Raw genomic sequence first — 23,186 nt, forward strand, 5'->3', positions numbered from 1 at the left:
CTGCAACTGGGCAAGATAAAACCCTGCTGGGATCGGGAGATGTGCCAAGGGAGGGCCTTGTTGTGTGAACAACTAATCTTATGTTTGTGTAGGCTGTTGGACCACTGATTAAGCAGGATGAACCTCACTTAACACCTGTGACTTTCCAGTGTTATGTTTGAGTAAAAAGCCCTGCCATCCATAAACACTATTAATCACTTAGGGAGGAGGAAGATGCCAGCATGCAAAAAAGTCATCCCTTCATTATACCAGGCTTTTTACCTCTCTAGGTCTTCGACTAGAGAGGGGATCTTTCCCCCTCTTTGGAACATGGAACCCTGCCAGAACGGAAATCACTGGGCTTGTGATGGAGTTCCTTCTAATGTGGAATGGGAAACGAGGACAGATTCTCAGATTTTGAGGTGTCTGAGAGGAGAAGGAAGAATACAAATGGAGAAGGAGGAGGAGGGAGAGAGGGAGATAGTGGACAACTCTGAAAGTTGGGGAGAGAGTCAGAAACTGAGACTGAGACACAGTGGGAGAAAGAGATAGATCCAGAGGGATAGAGGAAAGAAGAAGAAAAGGGAGATTAAGAAAAGACTGGGGAAACTCGTAACCCATTCAGAAGACAAATAATCCAATTAAAAAGTGGGCAAAAGACATCACAGAAGAAGATATATTGAGTGGCCAGTAAGTACATGAAAAAGTGCTCAACATCAACAATTATCAAGAAAATACAAATTAAAACCACCATGAGATACCACTATACACCTATAAGAATGGCTAAAGTTAAAAACTGACCATACCAAGTGGTGGTGAGGATGTGGAGCAACTAGAATGTTTTTTTTTGCTGTACGTGGGCCTCTCACTGTTGTGGCCTCTCCCGTTGCGGAGCACAGGCACCAGACGTGCAGGCTCAGTGGCCATGGCTCACGGGCCCAGCTGCTCCGCGGCATGTGGGATCCTCCCAGACCGGGGCACGAACCCGCGTCCCCTGCATCGGCAGGCGGACTCCCAACCACTGCGCCACCAGGGAAGCCCTAGAATTCTTATATATTGCTGATGGAGATGTAAAATGGTGCCACCACACAGGACAACAAGTTGACTGTTTTAAATAAAGTGAAATATACACTTACCACTCTACTCAGCATCCTACTCACAAGTTTTTACCTAAGAGAAATGCAAACTTATGTCCATACAAGGACTTGTACATGAATGTTCATAGCAGCTTTATTTTAGCCAGAAACAGGAAACAACCCAAATGCCAATCAATGGGTGAACGAATAAACAAACTGTGGTACAAACACAGGGGAATATTCCTCAGGAATACATGCAACTACATGGAAGAATCTTAACATCATCCTAAGTAAAAGAAGCATGAAACACGAAATTACATATTCTGTGATGCCATTTATGTAACATTCTAAAAAAAGCCAAAACTATAGTGACGGCAAGATTAGGGATTACCAAGAGCCAGGGATGGGGAGAGATGATTGATTGCAAAGGGGCACAAGGAAACTTTTGGGGGTGATAGAAATGTTCTATATCTTGATTTTGTTAGTCATTACCTTTTTACATCTGCCAAGTCATTGAACTGTATGCTTAAAATCGTTGAACTTTATGTAACTATAGCTCAATAAAGCTGTTAAAAAATAGGAATATATTATCTAGCTGGCAGGAAACATCCAAGTGGCCATAGCTTGACCCAGCCCAAGCTCTGGGATTGGTCAGCGAAGGAGATAAGGGTGATGGCTCAGCTTCACAGTGAACAGCTAGGCAGTGGCCCTCATGGCAGGGGGCCACCTGAATAGGAGAGGAATCAAAGGTGGAAACCTATGCATCAGACAGAAGCTCAGTAAATAAGGTGAAAACAAAAATGAATGAATGAATGAATGGAGTGATAGGAAAAGAGAGCAAGATAGATAAAGGCAGGGAAGGAGGACAGACAGAACAAGACAGAAACAAAGGCACCACGCAGTAAATAAAGACAACCAGGTAGACAGCCAACTTCTGAGGAGGCAAGTCTGTTCCTGTCACTGGCATCCAAGACAGACGCCCAGCCTGTCTGAGTGAACGGGCCTCTGGCGGGTGGTTTCCTGAGGTGAGTTGTGACCTCAGGTCTCCGAGCCAGAAAGGGTTTGTGAGGCTGCATGCGAGGTCCTCTAGCATCTGGTGCTTCCTGGGATAGGATTTGGGGATCTGAGCAGGATCAGGGAAAGGGTATGTACTTGAGGGTAGGGGTGGGTATTTCTGCTGCTATCTAAAAACAGTTTTTCCTCCTTTTTGAAGGAAATGACTCATTTAAAAGAAGTCTTTATCGGGAACAGAAGAATCTACCGCTGTGTGGCCTCTGGGTGTTTTCAGGTCTCAAGGTGTTAAGTGAGGAAGGAAGGGGGCACGGCGCCTGGCACAGAGCTGCTGCAACATTCCACTGGCCCTGTGTCAGCTTCATCAGTCATGTGGGCACAGAGTCAGCTCCTGTCCAGGAGTCTGGAGGCAGGTCTAGCCTAGTACTCAAGCATGCGGCTCTAGCATTTTCCAGGATGTGTGATCTTGGGCAAGGACTGAACACTGTGGCTCCTCCACTTCGTCATCTGTTAAAATGGGGGCAGTAATGGTATTTGTCTCATAGAGTTGTTAGGAGGATTAAATAAAAGAATCCATGTACAGGATTTAGCGCATTGTAAGCAAGTGCTCAATAACTATTACTTATTTAAAAAAATTTTTATTGAAATAGAGTTGATTTACAATGTTGTGTTAGTTTTAGGTGTGGAGCAAAGTGATTCAGTTATACATATATATATATAAATATATATATATATAAATATATATATATATATATATTCTTTTACAAAATTCTCTTCCATTATAGGTTATTACAAGATAGTGAGTATAGTTCCCTGAGCTACACAGTAGGTCCTTGTTGGTTATCTTTTTTTTTTTTAACTTTTTATTTTATATTGGAGTATAGCTGATTAACAATGTTGTGACGGTTTCAGGTGCACAGCAAAGTGGCTCAGCCACACATGTACATGTATCCATTCTCCCCCAGACTCCCCTCCCATCCAGGCTGCCACATAACACTGAGCAGAGTTCCCTGTGCTACACAGTACGTCCTTGTTGGTTATCCTTTTCAAATATAGTAGTGTGTCCATGTTAATCCCAGACCCCCTAACTATTCCTTCCCTGCACCCTTCCCCCCCAGCCCCGTAACCAAAAGTTCATTCTCTAAGTCTCTGATTGCATTTCTGTTTTGTAAATACATTCATTTGTACTCCTTTTTAGATTTGGTTATCTATTTTATATATAGTAGTGTGTATATATTAATTAACTCTACTTATTTTGATCTACCAAGTGATTAGCTGCTGTGCAGGGTGGGGTGGGGTGGGCTGAGCAGCTCCTTTTATGCGACGGCCCTGCGAGGTCTTGGACCGAGACCAGGACCCAAGGATGCGGTGGGGGATGGCAGTAAGCAGCCCTCCTCTTCTAGAGGAGTTTTCAGGTCCCCGGCTTTCCCAAATGTAAGTTTGCTGTTCCCCCCCACCCCACCCCCATGCTGTGGCACTCAGCTCTTTCCTCCGGGGCTCATGCCTTTCAGTAGCTTGGTGGGTATGGGGTACTATCTTCCTCAACAGAGTGTGACCTACTCCCAAGCCCTTGTGGTCATGCATCTCAGTATTCCCAGGAGCTCACAAGGGCCTGAACCTACAGAGTGTTCACTTAGGGTCGGGAGAAGGGCTGCATTTTAGAGACAGAAAATTAACTATTATACGGTAGTTTCTATACCAACACTATGGATAATCTAGAGTCGACCACTGAACTTTATGAAGTTAAAAATTCATTCTCGTCTTTAATTAAAAGAGGCTTGCTGGAGAGGGTGTGGAGAAAAGGGAACCCTCTTGCACTGTTGGTGGGGATGTAAATTGATTCAGCCACTATGGAGAACAGTATGGAGGTTCCTTAAAAAACTAAACATAGGGGGCTTCCCTGGTGGCGCAGTGGTTGAGAGTCCGCCTGGTGACGCAGGGGACGCGGGTTTGTGCCCTGGTCCGGGAAGATCCCACATGCCGTGGAGTTGCTGGGCATGTGAGCCATGGCCGCTGAGCCTGCTGGGCACGTGAGCCATGGCTGCTGAGCCTGGGCGTGCAGAGCCTGTGCTCTGCAACAGGAGAGGCCACAATAGTGAGAGGCCCGTGTACCGCAAAAAAAAAAAAAAAAAGAAACTAAAAATAGAACTACCATACGACCCAGCAATCCCACTACTGGGCATATACCCTGAGAAAACCATAATTCAAAAAGAGTCATGTACCACAATGTTCACTGCAGCTCTATTTACAATAGCCAGGACATGGAAGAAACCTAAGCGTCCATTGACAGAGGAATGGATAAAGAAGATGTGGCACATATATACAATGGAATATTACTCAGCCATAAAAAGAAACAAAATTGAGTTATTTGTAGTGAGGTGGATGGACCCAGAGTCTTTCATACAGAGTGAAGTAAGTCAGAAAGAGAAAAACAAATACCGTATGCTAACACATATATAAGGAATCTAAAAAAAAAAAAAAAGGTCATGAAGAACCTAGGGGCAAGACGGGAATAAAGACACAGACCTACTAGAGAATGGACTTGAGGACACGGGGAGGGGGAAGGGTGAGCTGTGAAAAAGCGAGAGAGTGGCATGGACATATATACACTACCAAACGTAAAATAGATAGCTAGTAGGAAGCAGCCGCATAACACAGGGAGATCAGCTCAGTGCTTTGTGACCACCTAGAGGGGTGGGATAGGGAGGGTGGGAGGGAGGGAGGGAGACGCAAGAGGGAGGATGGGAGGGAGGTTCAAGAGGGAGGGGATATGGGGACATATGTATGCATATGGCTGATTCACTTTGTTATAAAGCAGAAGCTAACACACCATTGTAAAGCAATTATACTCCAATAAAGATGTTAAAAAATAAATAAATTAATTAAATTAAATTTAAAAAAAAAGAGGCTTAAGAGCCACAGTCAGCAATTGCAATGTGTGGGCCATAGTTGGTCCTGGGCACTGGAGTTAATGCAACGAACAAGACACATAGAGCTCCTTCCTCAGGTGGACCTCACCATGTATACCAGGGAAGACACTTAAACCCATAGTTATGTAAACGTGGTGCATGTTGGCGCCGCCGAGGGGTGGGGCTGAAGGTGCTCTGGGCGCTGCTGGGAGACGCTTGCCTTGATTTCCAAGAGGTATTTCACTCACAGCCTACGATTCCAGCACTAACTTGTGATACACAGACCTCACTGTCATCAATTCCCATTTTTACAGATGAAGAAGCCAAGATAGAAAGATTACATGATGTTCGGGAGATGGCCAGCAAGTCACTGGTTAAGTTGACACCAGGAGCAAGGACTCTGGCCCGGAGCCCCTTCTGTGAGTCAGCAAGGTTAGCACTTAACTCCATTTGGCTAGAGGGCTCAAGTATGTGAGGCATGTTTCTGCATCCCAGGAAGAAGCCGTGTAGCCAAATTCAGCATTCTGTTTTTATGTTCACAGGTATGTCATGTTCATGACAACCACCATCCCTGGCCAGTGTCCCCCGTAATATACAATAGATCTGGAGGGAGGTTGAATATGACGTTGTTTTTGTTTTGTTGTTTATCTTCCTCCTTCCCTGGCCAAAGCGATGTCCCAACAGAGTCAGAGCTCCTTTTGCCAGACTGCTCGCCTTCCTTCTCTAAGCCTGTCTCAGAACCAGTCCGGCCTGCAAAGCCTCCCTGTTCTGGATGAGCAGGGAGCCGCCATCCAGTGCTTTGATTTGCCCTGGGAGTAAAAGCGTTGTCTGAAAAAGAAAACTCGATCATGAGCTAGCAGCAGGTCCCTTTAGGTCCACCTCGAAAAATGTCTTCTAAAGTACACAGCGAGGTCAGCAGGGGTAATATTATATAATGCTGTGAAGCCAACTACATCTCCATTTTCTAGGTAGTCATCGAAGCTTTGAATGTGCTCTGTGGTCTAGCCCCTGCCCCACTCTCCAGCCTCACCTTCCTCCCCTCTCCCTCCCCGCTTCACTTCCTTCAGCTGTGGGGTCTTTTCTCAGCTCCTTGAGCAGGTCACACTGCTTCTGTCACCCCTGCCCTTTCTATGCCCCCCACCCCCATCTCCACTCTGTTATTTTCCCTCGTTATTGACATTTTAAATTATAAATACAGTAGGCGTAGAAATAAGTGTATATAATTTTTTGTTATTTAAAGAAGAATAACAAAACTAACACCTGCATACATACCACCCAACTCAAGAAACAGAATAAAAATAGGAATTGAATACTGTACTTAGAGGCCCTCTTCATATTCCTGTCTAATCAGATCTCTTCCCTCCTCCCAGAGCTAACTACAATGCTGAAATTTTATTAATTGTTCCATTGATTTTCTATGTGATTTTTAACAACGTTGGTATACATCCCTAAACCATATGTGGCTGAGGTCTGCCTGTTTCTGAACACAGTGTGAATGGATTCACATTGCGTGTGTTCTTCTGTGACTCGCATCTCCGGCTTAACACTAAGTTGTCGTGGTTGGTTTTCACTGCTGTCCTGTATTTCATTCACTGTATGCATCTACCACCATTTAACCATCCTATCATTTATGTGTCATTTGGGTGATTTTCAGTTTGGGGCTGTCCTGAAGGATGTTGCTATGAACATTCTTGTATATGTTCCCCGTGCACACGTACAAGAGTTTCCCCAGGATCTACACCTACGAGTAGAATTGATGGGCCGTAGGGTAGGAGCCTGCTCAGTTTTATTAGGCAATAACAAACTGGTTCCCAGCGTGGCTGTAACAATTTACACTCCCACCAGCAGTGAATGACAATTCCTGTTACCCCACCGTCTCACCAGCGTGTGTTAATGCTGAGCTTTTTAATACCTGTTTGTGGTGGGTGTGAAATGATATCTCATTGTGGTTTCAAATTAATTTCTCTGAGTACTGATGAGCTGGGGTTTCTTTTCAAATGTTTATGGACCATTCTTGTTTCTTATATGAAATGCCTGTTCATTTCCTTTGTCTGCTTTTCCACCCCTCTCTTGGGTTATTTTCTTCTTAAGTTATGGAGTTCTAATATTTTGGATATGAATTTTTTGTAGTTTGTGTTTTTACTCTGTGGTGTCTTCTGAAGAACTGGAGTTCTTATATTTAATAGAGTCAAATTTACAATATATTCCCTTATGGCTTATGCTTTTGAAGAATCTTGAATACTATTTTTTTTATCCCAAGGTCATAAAGATATACTTCTATGTTGTCTTCTAAAAGTTTTATAGTTTTGTCTTTCCCATTTAAGTCTTTAATCCACCTGGAATTGATTTTTTGACAAGGGAGGAATCCAATTTCATCTGTTTCCACATGGATACCCAATTAGCCCAGCACCATGGTTCATCCTTCCCTTCTGATCTGCAAAGCCTGCTCTGTCATAAATCAATTCTCCATGTTGTCTGTTTCTAGGTTCTCCAGTATGTTCCATTGGTTTAATAGAATCCCTATGCTAAATTCGTGCCATCAATTATTATAACTTTAAAATAAAATTTGATATCTGATAGGGTAGGTCCCACTCTTCACCCCAACCAAATTCCATCTTCATTTTTAGAAGCATCTTGGCTAGTGGCTTTTTGTCCTTCCATTTGAATTTTAGAATCACCTTTTGAGTTCCACACAAAGAACCCACTGGGATTGTAATTTATAAATAAAATTGGGGAGACAGTGAGTCTTTCTATCCAAGAGCATGGCATAGTTCTTCATTTATTTTAGGTCTTCTTTTTAATTTTATTAAAGTATAGCTGGTTTACAGTATTGTGTTAGTTTCTGCTGCACAGCAAAGTGATTCAGTTATACATGCATACATTCTTTTTCATATTCTTTTCCATTATGTTTATCACAGGATATTGAATGTAGTTCCCTGTGCTATACATTAGGATCTTGTTGTTTATCTATTCTATATATAATAGTTTGCATCTGCTAACCCCAAACCCCCAATCCATCCCTCCTCCACCATTTTAGGTCTTCTTTAATGTCTTTCAGTAAAGTCTGATACATTTTCTCCATAAAGGGCTTGCATATCTTTTGTTGGATTTTAAAAATTGAGTAGCTGTTGTAAATGGTATCTTTTTTTAAAAAAATATTTTTCTATTTTCTTTTTATTTATTTTTAATAATTCTATTTTATTTTATTTGGCCATGCCATGCAGCTTGTGGGATCTTAGTCCCCCCACCAGGGATTGAACCTGGGCCCTTGGCAGTGTAAGCACCACCTAACCACTGGTCTGCCAGGGAATTCTCTGTTTTCTTTTTAGAGTACAGAAGTGCAATTAACTTTCTTCTGTTGATTTGTATGCAGTAACCTTGCTAAGTTCTTATTTATTCCTAATACATTTTTCTGGATTCTTTTGAGTTCTCTATATAGACAACAGTATCATCTAAAAATAATGACAACTATGTTTCTTCTTTTCAAATACTTAACCTTTTACTTCTTTTTCCTATCTTCCTGTACTGGCCAGGTACTCTGGGAGGGACAGTGTTGAGTAGAAACATAACAGACATTTTTTTTCTTTTTCCTAATCTTAAAGGGAATGCCTTCAACATTTTACCATTAAGTGTGATGTTTGCTGTAGATTTTACATGGATTCCATTTATCGTGTTAAGGAAGTTCCCTTTTACTCCTAGTTTGCTAAGACTTTTTTTTTTTTTTTTTTTTGCCGTACGCGGGCCTCTCACTGTTGTGGCCTCTCCCGTTGTGGAGCACAGGCTCTGGACGTGCAGGCTCAGCGGCCATGGCTCACGGGCCCAGCCGCTCTGCGGCATGTGGGATCTTCCCGGACCGGGGCACGAACCCGTGTCCCCTGCATCGGCAGGCGGACTCTCAACCACTGCGCCACCAGGGAAGCCCTTGCTAAGACTTTTAAAATATGTGTAATGAATGGGTAGAGAATTTTATCAAACTTTTTTTCTTTATCTATTGAAAAGATCTTTTTTCCTTTAATTTGTTAATGCGATAGATTACACAATTAATTTCATAATGTTAAATTAACCTTTCAAATCTTGGGAAAACCCCAACTTAATCATGGTATATTCTATTTTCCTATATTTCTGGATTTGGTTTGCTAATAGACACTTGAGGGGTTTTGCATCTATGTTTATGACTGAAGTAGAGCTCAAAATTTCCTTTCCGATGTTGTTGTTTTCTGGTTTTTGATATTAAGAATATCTTGGCCTCATGAAATGAGTTGGGAAATGTTTTCTTTTCTTCCATTCTTTAGAAGAGTTTGTAAAAAGTGAAATTATCCCCTCCTTGAAAGCGTGAAAGAATTCACCTGTAAACCTGTCTTGGTCTGGGGTTCTCTTTGTGGGAAGATTGTAAATTTCTTTAACGGTTATTATACGATTCTAAAGAGTTGCCAAGAACTGTGTGCCAGATGTAAAATGATTTTCATAAAGCATGTTTGCTGAAGATAAATTTCTGATTAATTTGCTTGACGGCCTCCGTTGGGGAGAAAAGGTGATGCTTGGAAAAACCCAGGTGACGTGGACCACCACACTGTCAGTTCAAGTTCTTAGCGTCTCCAGGGTCCCATGGCATTACTCAAGAAGAACTGCATGGGGACAGTCACTGATTTGGTGGATTTCTATAAATCCTTGAAACACTAGGCCACCATGGCTAAGAGAATGGACTTCGGGGGCCATCTGAATTGAGTTTGAAATTTGGCACTGTAACCAACTGTGTGAGGCTCAGACATAATTCCTCTGAGCCTTAGTTTCCTCATCTATAAAAGGGGCCAATAACGGTAGCTATCCCTTAGAATTCTTGTGAGAATTCAACAGAACATATACGCAAAGTACTTTGCACAACATCTGGCTCATATGAAATACCCCCCAAATTGTAACATTGTTACTCTTCCAAGAGGGGAGACATACAAAGCAGATGTGTGAGAAGAAGCAGCAGAAGATAGGACTTTCTCAATGAGATTGGATTTTTAAAAATTTTTATTAAAAAAAATTTTTAATTGGAGTATAGTTGCTTCACACGAGATTGGATTTTAAGGAGGAAATATTCATTCTCTGGGACACAAGGGCCTCAATAGTCCAGATTCCCTTTGAGAAAGACTGAGTGACGGGCACCTAGCCCTGTGTGTGGGACATTCAGGAGTCCTTTCCTGACACTGGACTGGGCTTTTCTCATGTACCCTGAGGTTTCCAGTGAAGGATGGGGTCTGGCACCTCTCTGTAGCTGTGCTCTGCACTGGCTTCTTGGGAAAATGCAGAAAAAAGGCCACACCTCAAACCAGAAAGGCAAAATCCCCTTCTTTAAGGTGGGTCCTCTGGTTGCGCAAAAAGTATCCCCAGCCCTGCCACTCCCCCTTCCATTTTCGACCTCATGTTCTCCTGAGCCTAACAGCCTGTGCCTGCAAGGTGGGATTTTGTACCAAAGCAGAATCTGATGAGTTGAGTGCTATTAGTGCTTTTTGAAATGCCACGGTATACCAAAACCTTAATTATAACCCTTGCCCTCCTAGTCATAACGGTCCATTTGAGGAAGTAACTGCTTGGCAATACTTATAATTAAATCCTCTCCCTGGGCTTCATTAGGGGCCATAAAAATCTAAACAAGCAAAGTTCCTCCTAAATCTGCTGTGGGTCCTCACATGGCATTTATTCCCAGGAGATGCTTGCCATGCATCTATGGAGTACCAAGTATTGTGCTAGGTCCTGGGGATCGATGACGAAGGCCACTGCTCACCAGGATAGCGCAGACTGTGCGAGAACTCTTCTGTCTCAAAACCCGACAGAACCTGGGTCCTGCCTGCACATCTTCCAGACACAAGCAACCCAAAGAGGAGTCATTTCTGAACATCTAGAAATTCACATGCTGTACTGGCCTCTGATACAGACTCCATGACTTAGAACGTGCCTCTTTATGGCAGAGAGAGTGGGGCAGACAGTTATTTCCTGAACTAAGGAAAATGGACCCACAGGGAGAGCTGGATGGGGAAAGCAGCAAACCAAAACCAGTCAGGAGACAATATGGCATAATTGCTAAAAACGTGGGTTCTGAATTCAGATTTTCCTAGGTATGGCTCCCTGCTTTATTACTCTTTTACCAGGTGACCCTAGGGAAGTTAACCTAGTCCTAAATTTACCTACCTGGTCCTAAATTCCTTCATCTGTTTTAGGTGAGGTTTAATAGGTTTTTCTCTAAGGACTCTCAATCTTTATAGGCCTGTGGCTTTCACTTTGAGGGAGGTAGCTGGAGAAGCAAACTGAAGCAGGACTTAAAGGAAAGTTAAAAAAAAATTCCCTTCTAAAAAATTTAGTGAAGGGAATTCTCTGGTGGTCCAGTGGCTAGGACTTGGTGCTTTCACTGCTGAGGGCTCAGGTTCAGTCCCTGGTCAAGGAACTAAGATCCCACAAGCCACATGGCACGGCCAGAAAAAGAATTTAGTGAGCCCAGAAATCATGTGACAGTGTCAAGTTCACTTGGTATCTTCAGAAAGTTAATTTCTTGCCACTTATTTGTTCTCTCTTCTGTTGGCATTAAGAAGTTGTTAACACCAAACAAGGTATATATATATATATTTTTTGGGGGGGGATGGAGAGTTCTACTTTTTGTTCTTTACCTAATCTTGATGTTCCTTAGCTCAGCCTCTTCTCACAACCTGTGTCATTTTTCTCAAAAGAAGGCTAGGTGCCAGTGCCCATGGATTTTGACTAGCAGACATTCATTTGAGAATGAATGTCTGATGCCTGTTGACTGACAAGCGTTCTGAGTGTTCCCAGCCTTGGATGAGGCAATGTGAGGATGGGGTTGAGAGGAAGGTGTAGTCCCTGCCCTTAAGGAGTGTGCAATCTCACTGAGATAAGATGGGGAACACCATCCCCAGATTTTGCAAATCACAACCACCACAAGGGCTAATATTTGAACGCTTCCTAGGGATCATCCGTTCCTAAGCACCCTATTAGCTCAGGTCATCTTCACAACACACCAAAGGGCTAAATACTATTATTATCATCATCACCATTCCCATTTTACAGATGAGAAAGTCAAGGCAAAACCCATGAAAGTAATTTTCCCAAGGCCATAGAGCCAGCAAGTAAGCAGAGCTGGGGTTCAAACCTAAACATCCTGACTTGACAGCCGACCCTCTCAGAACTCCCTACAGTATGCAAAGCAGTGTGTGCAGTTTGGAGGTTGGATCAAGAGGCTGTCAGGGCTGGAGGGTTCTCAGAGCGCAGGAGTCTGTGAGGGTTGGAGCGCTCAGACAAGTCCTCTCCCAATGTTTGTACCTTATTTGCTGGGCTGAGCCAGGGCAAGTATGCTTGGTTTCTGGGAATCCTGCAAGGATGGCTGAGAAGAGATTTCCCAGTCCTTTCTCTCCCTGGGGTTTCATGGTACACTTTCATGGCTTTCATAAGGCACCGGCAGCGGGATGTCAGGCCAGGCTTTGGCTCTGGGCAGAGGTTCAGCAAAGCTTAAGGGAGAGGAATGGCTGCATTTGGATAGTCACACTTGATGCTCAGATGGCCGCTGGCCAAAACAGAGATGTTACTACACCCAGTGTCACTTTATCTCCATCATTAGCCAGACAGTTAAAGTTTTTTTTTTTTTTTTTTTAGAGTTGTGGTCAGGGCACTGAGGTTCTTATTAACTAACTATATATGAACCTTGAAGCCCACTCCCCTTGGCTTTAGAACTGTAGTATATGAGAGCTGCAAGGGACCTTAAAGATAGGCTAATTTAATCTCCTGAGCCTCCGAGAGGCGAAATGGCATGTTGAAGGTCATACGTGGGATTTGGTGGCAGAGTCAGGTCAGGTCCCCATTGGGAGAGGGGATCCTGTCTTGGTAGCTGGTTCAAGGGGTTGGTTTACATGACTTGTTTTCCAGACTATGTTTCACTCATTTTCGCCAAGTATTTATTGAGACTTCCATGTGCCTGGCTCTGTCCTCAGGGAGCTTATATTCTAGTGAGGGAACAGGCAAAACAATAAACATACACAAAGCAAAAAACAAGGAAAGACACTTAAAAATACGTGCTAGGGGGGAAACAGAATACCGGGAGGGGCTGGCTTTGGAGAGGGTGTTTTTGATTCCACGTCTTCCCACCTGGTTAGGATGACCGTGGCCATGAATGTCATCCAAATCAACATGTTGCCCATCCCTTGCCCTGGGAAAGTGTGCCTTTGTGGGGACCTCAGCTTTTGGGGTAGGTCCTATTCCCGTGTGGTGCACAGAAGGGATGGGGCTGAGGATGCATCAGCTGAAGGTGTATCTTTTCCATATATGGGAGACCACAGTAAGGGAGGCACGGCCATTCGGCCTCACGCCCAGGGGCGCAGGTGTTTTTGTCCTCTGACAGAAGCCCTAGACGCTAAAGCACTAAAGCATGGGCACACCCTCAGCAAGGGAGGGTGTTGATTAAGCACAAAATCCCCACGGCTGGCAGGGCATGAGCAAGCATAGCAAAATGAGGGGATCAGCAGAGCTTGGCGGTGACGCCCTTCATCTCCTTTACGTGGCATTTGTAGACAGCCCATCTCCCACTTTCACTTGTATACTTCTTTCTTCAGTTCCTCACTCTTACAAGCATTCCCTCACTCATCCATGTCTCCTGTCTTTCATCCAACCCCTAGATCACTTGATCATTCCTTACTTCAGCCATTTCTTCAGTCTCTTGTTTACGTTTATTGACTCAGACACATTGGTACACTCACTGGGTTTCACTCACTTCCTCACTCAGACATCTACTAACATTTACTAAATATTTCCCCATGCCAGGCTCAACTAGGATTAACCCTGGAGGGGGTCAGGAGGCACCAGTTACCTTGCTGTTATGGAGTTTAGGGTAAGAAGGCAGCAGTTAGGTAAATGCCAAAACAAGGTGTAAAGTGACAGCTGTGTACCCAGAGGCAGATATGAATGGCTATGGGGGCTCAGCTGGTGCCTCCCAGGCATCTGCTGCTGCCTCTTCCCTGCAGGGCTGCAAGTGACCAGGTACACGCATTCTCACCAAGGCATTAGGGACCTCAGATGTCGCTAGACCAGCAAGTATTTGCATTTTAAAGGAAGAGAGAGAGAGAGAGAGAGAGAGAGAGCGCGCGAGCAAGGTTTCACCTAGGGGTTGGCAAACTTTTCCTGTAAAGGATCAGACAGTAAGTATTTTAGGCTTTGTGGAACATACAGTCTTTTTGAAAGTCCTGAGCTCTGCTGTGTGGTGTGAAAACGGCCGTGGACAATACGGAAAGAATGAGTGTGGCCGTGTGACAGCAAGACTTTATTTTTGGATGCTGAAAATGGAATTTTTACATGTCATGGAGTATTCTTCTTTTGATTCCCCCCTACCCTCCAACCAATTAGACCTGTAAAAACCTTCTTAGCTTTGTACCATACAAAACGAGGCTGAGGGCCACATCTAGCTGGTGGGCTGTAGTTTGCCATTCCTATTGTAGCACCTCCCCAGCAAATAAATGAATAGTGGATAATTTCCAGGTGCCAATAGCAGAAATAGTTTGCAGTGCATAGCCCTTCCCCTGGTGACTGCTTTCTCTATTTGCATAGAGAAATAGCTGGGCTGGGGCCCCTGAGTGGCTCACCTGCCAGGATTAATTGGGCAGAATGATGATGTAAAGTTTAACTTCTTGTTGAAGAAATGCTGAATCAAAGAAGCAAGCTGGGTTAATTACCAAACTTGATTTGGTCACCAGAAACAAGAGGGCCCAGCAAGGGCCTAATCCCAGGCATAGGGAATATGACTTTGAACATCAAGGGTAGACATTCTCCAATCTCATTCATGTCCTACCCACTTGAAATGGATGCAAGAGAATGATTAAAATCGTGAATGCTCTCTATGACCTGGTACATGCTGCTTCACATATATTTAGGGTTGGTCTCCCCAGTGCTTGCCCAGAACTTGGCACATGACAGGGAATCAGTAAGTCTTTATTGAATGAATGGTTGGCTGGCACGTGGTGGGCACGCTGTGTTAGTGAACAGGACCGTGAAGGCAAGGAGCCTTCCCTAATCAGTGCCAGCACAGATCAAGGTCAAGGCCAAGGTGGAACGCAAGAGCTCACTTAGGCAGCTTGAACTAAGCCCAGCAGGAGGGAAGGATCTGTTCCCATTTCTGACTCTACCCTCTCTGTCCTCAGGGTTGCCCTAGACTCAGCCATGAGAAAGCACGTTTCCCTAGCTGAAGTGTCTGGAAACAGACGAACTGGTGTTTGCAATGTTCTTTACACGTGTAAGCAGGTTTTGTTATGCATCTAGTTGTGCAATTTTCCACCAGGGCTGGATTATTTTGGAGTGGGAAGAGAGGGAGAAGGATAGATATTGCATCTTCCAAAGCTTGTACTTTGAAAATACAGCAAACATTTTTTTCTATGAAAAAAAAATGGCCCATTTCCTCAGAAGTTTCTCTTTCCTTTTCTTTTTTGAGAACAGTTTAATCATCAAAAATAAAATTCCTCAAGCATTAACAAAGGGTTGTGATACCTTGTTTCTCCATGAGAACAATGTGTTAAGAACAGGCTCCTTGTGCCCTCTGTAGAAACCCTCACCTATGGAGAAGACTTGATTTTCAGCTATGCCCCGAGAAAGCATGAAAGCAGCTAATTTGCCGAACAAAGCGGGATGTACCCCTAGTCCAGTGTAGACCCCAGAAAACGCCAGCTAGGATGATACAGAATCACTGAATCTTGGATTATGGGTCTGTACAAGGATGGCAAACACCTGGAACACCTGCCTCCTTTTCCTATTCCTGGCCCCATGACGGACATTGCAAATCAATCCCATCATTCCTTTCCACTAAGCCTGGTTGCTGCCCTCGAATTGCTCTTAAACTCTCACTGTGAATGATCAAGTAGGCATATGAGAAGCCCTACTCCTGCCACCTGGGTGGGGAAAGAGCATGGGCTTGGAAGAGAGTCAGACCTGGGTTCTGACCCAAATCCTGAAATGTACTTGCTGAGTAACACTGAGCTAGTTACTTAGCCTCTCTGGGTCACAGTTCCTCCATCTAACATGGAAATAATAATATCTATTCACAGAACTCACAGAGGCTGGTCTATATGTAAGACCCTGGCACTGGGCCTGGCACCTGCTACCCACGCCACAAAATTAGCTCCTTTCCCTCTGAGCTGAGCAGAGTGGAAAGTGGACCTGTTCCAACAATCCAGTGAATATATAGGTCCCTTCAGCCTCTCCATCCCTGTGCACATGAGTCTGTTTGCACATTTCCAGTGATGGCACTGGCAAGTCTACCCATCCCATCTGCGGAAAGTTCCAGTTTTTCTCCAAAGCCCTTATATTCTTGGCATGTGCTTGGGAAGAAGGGTCTGATATTCAGAAAGGGCATTTGCCTTGCACAAACCTTATGTCAGCTGCCGTTTATTCTACATGTATTATACGCCAGGCCCTGTGCTATCTCCCGCACATAAGTGGCCCCCAGTTGGGGCTAATTTTGACCCTGGGGGACATTTGAGAAGGTCTGAAGATATGTTTTGTTGCCACAACCAGGTGGTGGGTGCTCCTGTCGTCTAGTAGGTAGAGGCCAGGGATGCTGCTAAACACCCTACCGTGCATAGGACAGTATCCACAACAAAGAGTTATCTGGCCCCAAATGTCAGCAGTACTGAGGTTGACAAAGCCTTCTCTATGTGAATATCTCATTCACTTTCCTAACAGGTCTGTGTGAAAGGTGCTATTACTGGGTCCTTGCAAATTTGAGCCACATGGACAAGGTCCTGTGCCATTGAGGAATGTCCATGTCTCCTGTACTACCCTTCTCTATACTACCTTCCTTGTCCCTGACTGTTGCCCTGTACACCTCTTTTCTCTTTCTCTTGCCCGTCTATTTTATTTTTCCTCTCCTATTTTTCCTTCATGCTGAATTCTGTGAGTGTGTGTGTGTGTGTGTGTGTGTGTGTGTGTGTGTGTGTGTGTGTTTTAAGGGCCCCAGTGGCCTTGCGTATCAGTTACCCTTGCTCCTGGCTCCCAGGGCTAAAGAGTCTGTGTTAAAATGTCTGCGGTGCAGGCCAGGCCGCTCCCTTTTTCAACCCTGGCAGGGCTGGGGCCCCTGAGTGGCTCACCTGCCGGGATTAATTGGGCAGAATGATGATGTAAAGTTTAACTTCTTGTTGAAGAAATGCTGAATCAAAGAAGCAAGCTGGGTTAATTACCAAACTTGATTTGGTCACCAGAACAAGAATGGTTTTTCCCCAGAGTACCTCAGGGAGCTTGGGCAGGGCGGGGATCTGTGCACTGCAGGCCTCTTGGTGCTCCAGGAGCACTGACGTTTTCTGGCGTTAACTTCAGTATAAAGTGAACTGGGCTGCTGGGGCTGAGGAGAGGGTCTCGCTTCACCACCTTCTTTCCCCAGGCTGACTTCCTTTATCCGTCAGGTCTCTCTCTACCTGAAGGTCACTTCCTGCAGGTAGGCTTCCCTGACCACCCTCAGACTCTCTTCATTCCCCATCCTTCAACCTTACAGAACTTTGCACACTTACAATCTTGTATCAGGTATTTATAATACTTTGTTTAGTATTTGTCTTCCCTGCTGGTCTGGAGATTCCACGAGCTTAGGGACCAGGTCTGCCTGGTCCACTGTATTGCCTGTGCCTGGAGCATTGGGGGCACCTGACAACTCTTTGTTGGCTGCTTCACTGGTGGGCTGTGAGGGGCTTGGGCAACTAGACCAGATGAGGATGTGGCTTACAGAAAAAGCTGAAAGGTGCCAAAAAAAAGATGGTGGAAACACGGCCCTGCCTCAGTCTCCACCCTGGTCTCCTCCTTTGTCCAAAGTCTTTTTTCATGGCTTCTCTCCTGCGGGTTCCCCTTGGGATTATAGCTGAGGGTCTGAGCTGAGCAAATACAGTTACCCTAAGGGGCCGCAAGATACAAGCCCAAAGCCATACTCCTTCCCTACTTCCAGAATTGCCACTGCTTAACAAGGAAGCACGGGGACTTTTGGAAGCCTCTGCACTCCAGGCAGGCTCTGAAGGAGCATCCTTCTGAAGCGTGCTGCTGGCGGACGGCATTCTTAGCAAGACCTGTTTGCACAGGCCAGCCCTGGGGCATGGGCATGGGGGCAGGTCATAGCTTCCTGAGCCGACCCAACATTAATCATACAGTGAACATTTACCGAGCCATTTACCACTGCCAAAACCTGGCCATTATCTCATGTACACGCGTCACCTCATTTTATCCTCACAGCGATCTTAAGAGGTTTAAAAAAACCCAAAAATCACCACATCACTTTCATTTTACAGATGGAAGAACAGAGGTCCAGAGAGATTAAGTAACTAGCCCCATGTTATATTGCTCAGTAAGAGGCAGAGTGAGAGCTGGCTGACCCCCAAAGCCCTTATTTTTATCTTCTTACTATACTGTTTCTCCCTAAAGTGCCAAGAAGCTCTTTGTTTAAAAGCTCCTAGAGGAGATCTCTACCTGACACCTATTGGGGCTGAGAAAGCTTTGCAGTAGCCAGAAAGGAAAGAGAACTCTTGTGTGAAAGTGTGCTTGAGAAAAGACCAGAGGAATCCCAACCAGGACCATCATTAACTAAATAATAGGAGCTGTTCTTCCTGGTGTCACTTGCCTTCAGAGTGTGCTATTCGCTAACTGAGCAACATAATACCCTGCCAGGTCTGTTTTATTACTCCACCTAGAAAATGAGAAAACTGGGACCTAGAGAGGCAAAATGGCTCCCCCCGGTCATGCTGCTGATGGAAGGGAGCATTCGGATCAGATTCTTAGGCCTAACTGGCGACATCATGGCACATCAGGTGGTGGTGGCACCTGTCTTGTACTAATGATCACTCTTGCAGCCTGGGACCACATGGCTCACGGATGAGGCATTAAATGATACAGTAAAAGGACTCTTAGTTTGGTCTTAAACCACATTTAGTTGATTTGATTTTGGAGGAAGACGTTGACTCTGTTACGGAATTACCTTTTCTTGCCAATTTTCTCACATATAAAATGAGACAAGATCACCCCCGTGTTGGCCAGGAGTTGTGAAAAATATACCTTAGGGAATTCAGGTTGGAAGGGTCACCTGGATCTTGGAAGATGTCTGGCTCAATGCCCGGTTTAAGCCAGGGGTTCTCCTCTATCACACCAATGATGATATACTCTAAACACTCTGCTTGGAGGCAAGCAGGTAAGAGCAATGGCAGCAGCTTACTGAGTTATGGCTAATCCCTGAAAAGACCTCGCATGGAAGGACCTACCCATTTTGCAGATGAGGATGCTGAGGCTCTATGGGGTAAGGTACTTAGTTCACTGTCACTGAGTTATTAGGTAGCAAAGCCGTGGCATGAAGCTTAGCCTGACTCAGAGCCCTTCTGTTTATATTAAGCTGCCTTCCTCTACAGGGAAAAATAAAAACCACCCCCAAATCCAACAGCAGCATGCACAGGCTCCTTCAGCATTTTCAGTACTTAGTTTCTAACAGTCTATGTGATGGGAGAGATTTCTCCCTGTTCCTCGTGAAATCCTTCATGTGCTGATTTATGTTCCTTTCCTCTTCCAGACACAGGAACACAAAACCAGTCTATAAACCCATGTTTGGAAAAATAAAGTCAACTCCTATTCCCACAGCAACACTGAAGCCCTTTCTTCTCCAGGCTGAAGAAACCTGGTCTTTTCCTCCTGGTCTTAGCCCAGCTGTGGGAACCAGTCCTCAGGAGGGGCAGAAGGGTGAACACACGGCTGAAGGGGCCAGGATGAGGAGGCCGGCCTGAGGGCAGTGATAAGGATGTAAACAAGCAGACTGGCACAGGCAGGCAGGGGAGATTAGCCCAGCTGGCAGTGGCCAGTGGAAAAAGGAGTAGCAGTTCAATGATGGCAAACATGCCAGGAGAGAAGGTGGTGAGAAATGAGTCCTGTCTTTGAACTAGGGAAACGCCCGGGAACAAACAAGGAAGAGAGAGAGAGAAACACGGGGCGGGTGGGGAGAGAATAGATATATGGTGGTTAAGACATGAACTTTGGATTCCCCAGTATATGCTGAGGGCCTATGTTATGAAAGTTTGGAGATCATTGTGAAATAATTTAGTTAAAACTCACAGTATAGGATCTTACACATCATCAACTCTTAGAAGGTAGTAGTCAATCTTACAGAAGCATTGCAGCTTAAAAAAATTCAGGAGGGGGACTTCCCTGGTGGCGCAGTGGTTAAAACTCCACACTCCCAGTGCAGGGGGCCTGGGTTCGATCCCAGGCCAGGGAACTAGATCCCACATGCATGCAGCAACTAAGAGTTTGCATGCCACAACTAAGGAGCCCACAAGCTGCAACTAAAGGAGCCTGCCTGCCACAACTAAGACCTGACACAACCAACCAACCAAATAAATAAATAAATATTAAAAAAAAAAATTCAGGAGGGATGATAGATTTGGAATGTCACCATTTTGCAGCCCCGAATAAATGGTCATGAATGGTTCCTCATGAATGGTAGAGAGGAATGTGTTAACATTGCATAGGCTCAACCAGTACCACCCAGAATGTGGAAAATTCAACAGGAGAAATGACTTGGCTTTTTTTACATGTCCATGGCAAAGGACGAGAGAGAGAGACAGACAGAGAGAGAGAGTCAGAGACAGAGAGACAGAGAGACAGAGAGAGAAAGCAAAAGCAAGAGGACCTGTAGAATAAAAGAAATCTAATAGACATATCAACCCAATGCAAGGTGTTTACCTCATTTAGATGTCATTTAAACAAAACATCTTGTAAAAAACTTATAAGGCAAATATGGACATTTGAGCACTAAACATTTAATGTTTTTAAGAAATTATTTTCCATTTTCTAGTGTGTGATAATGGGATCACTCTTATGTTAAACTCTTGGAAGAAAATACTCCCTGAAATTTTTAAAGAGATACTGAGATGTGTATGGATGAAATGATATTATGTCTGAGCTTTGCTTTAAAATAACTCAGTTAGGAGCAGGTTCATGAGCGGGGGTGGGTATAACTGAAATAAGATAGGCCTGTGAGTGGATAATTGCTGAGACTGGGTGATATGTACCGGAGGGTTCACTGTGCTCTTCCCTTAACATTTATATGTGTTTGAAATTTTCTCTTACAAAAAAGTTCAAAAAACCTGGAGGAGAGTGCTTGAAGAGAAATCTAGCAACTGACTACTAAGCAATTTTGACTGCTAACATTTTTAATAATAACAAAAATAATAAAAATGGGAGCCAAGCACTTTACACCCACTTTACATCTTTGATATTCCCGACAGCCTTGTGAGGCAGGGGTTATTCCTGCTTTTTTGATGGAAACTGAAGCTTAGAGTGGCTATGGACTTGTCAGAAGTCTCACTGCTGAGACGGGGGAGAGGTGTCTGGGTCTAAGGCTGGAGTGGTTTCCCCTGGACATAACACTGCTTCTCTAGGTGGCTCCTGACAGCTCTTTACCCAGGGGATCTGGCAGAGCAGAGGGCAGCAGAGGCCCTCTGGTTCTACCCTGTGTCATTTTTTTTTTTTGCTTTCAGATGTCAGCCAGGGAACTCCTGCTAAGACATTAACTGATAATGTATGAGAACAGTCTAAGGGGCTGTCTCCACCCAAGAGGTATGTTCTTGAAAATTTAATAAACATATTTCAAGCACCTGTTGGGTCCCATAGAAGGTACTTTGGGACAGATAATGATGACATGGAACAGAACAGTTTGAGGGGACAGGTGTTCATTTAGTGGAGCCTCCCCACTTTACACTCACGACTCTTTGGGGCCAATCCGGCCAGTTCAAGAGAGCTCTGACAGCTTCACTTGTGAGCAGGGGTTTGTTGCGTGAAAATCGTAAAGATAAAGATTTATATTGGAAGATAATCAAAATAAGAATATAAGCATAGGGGAAGTTTATGTCTGTAAATTACCTTAGAAGGAGGATTAGCTAAGAATCTTAAACATACATTAGCACTGACACTGTGTCCAAAGGAAAAAAAAATTATCTTACTACTCAGTAAAAACCATCTCTCATGGCCGTCCTGAGTACCCTAAAGTTGGGTTGGGAGATTTCTGCGAAAGATGGAGACAAAGGGACACAGGAGATCTGGACTTATAGTTGAAGCTCCTAGAAATTACTTTCTTCAGAATATTTTGAATATTGGATCGAAAGGAGAGTCAGCTTTACAGACCTCAGAATTCCCTAAGGCACATGACAGCTCATCTTCCCAGGAGCCCAGGAAAGATGCTTGGACTTGCAATTATCATCCTGGGATGGGATGGAGGAGGCCTGGGGGAGGGAATCACATCATAAGGAATGATTTCAGTGGCCTGTCTTTCCCCTCTCTATCTTACCTCTTTTATTTTCTGGGTAATCAGAAGAGGGGAAAGGGATTGGTAGTTATTTAAGTAAATCAGAGGCCTCTGTCTTTGTTTTTGATTCTTGAGGCAAAATATTTTATTAGAAAACTTTATTGGGGCTTTGGAAAGTCAACAGCAACATAAATGAATAAAACACCACCCCTGCCCCTAACAAGTTTTCAATCTAGTAAGCCTGGTGATAAGATACATATGGGATGCTTATAGTATTAAGAACACAAGTGTAAACAATGTGATGTGAACACAGGGGAAAGATATTAATTCGGCAGAAGAGGGGTGGCAGAAGTTTCCTTGAAGAAATGGTATACCTACAGGGCTTGGGGTATGCATGTGACTGTGACAGGCAAATGAACCAAAAATAAATTCCAGGAGGAACAGCATTTATTTGTTCCACAAACGTTTGTTCATTGCCCAGAGTAATGCAGGCACTATGCCGGGTACAAGGACAAAAAGCCAAGAGGTGGCCTAGTATACACTAGGCTTACAAATGTTGAGTAGGTCACTGCAACTTTTGTGTATGCCTGTGGCGGGGGACATGGTGGGAGGCTGGAAGGCTACCGTCAGATCAGGGAGGGTTTAGAATGCCTTCACTCATTTAGGAGAGAAGGCACAGGTCTGGCCCCCAATCCTGGGTCTGTTTCTAGCTTTCAGACTTTGGGCAAGTTATCTAATTTTTCTGTCCCAAACCTTTTCTGCTTGGTAAAATGGGCATATGAACACCTACTCTGAAGAGCTGTGAGAATAGTCATAATGTGTGTAAATCATCTCATATTGAGAGTTGCTGACTTTTAGTGGGCACTTAGTTAATGGCAGGTATTGCCGCTTCTGAAGACTGTAGGGAACCATTGGTGGTCTGGGGAG

At 44.3% G+C, this 23,186-nt stretch overlaps 1 protein-coding gene across 3 annotated transcripts in view; it reads right to left on the reverse strand.

The window, feature by feature from the left end:
• SH3RF2 (SH3 domain containing ring finger 2) overlaps positions 1–23,186 on the reverse strand; it is a 140,140-nt gene that overhangs the window by 40,400 nt on the left and 76,554 nt on the right. The window lies entirely within an intron of this gene.

The sequence above is a fragment of the Delphinus delphis genome, chromosome 3 (genome assembly GCF_949987515.2).
Source record: "Delphinus delphis chromosome 3, mDelDel1.2, whole genome shotgun sequence".
Taxonomy (NCBI): Eukaryota; Metazoa; Chordata; class Mammalia; order Artiodactyla; family Delphinidae; genus Delphinus; species Delphinus delphis.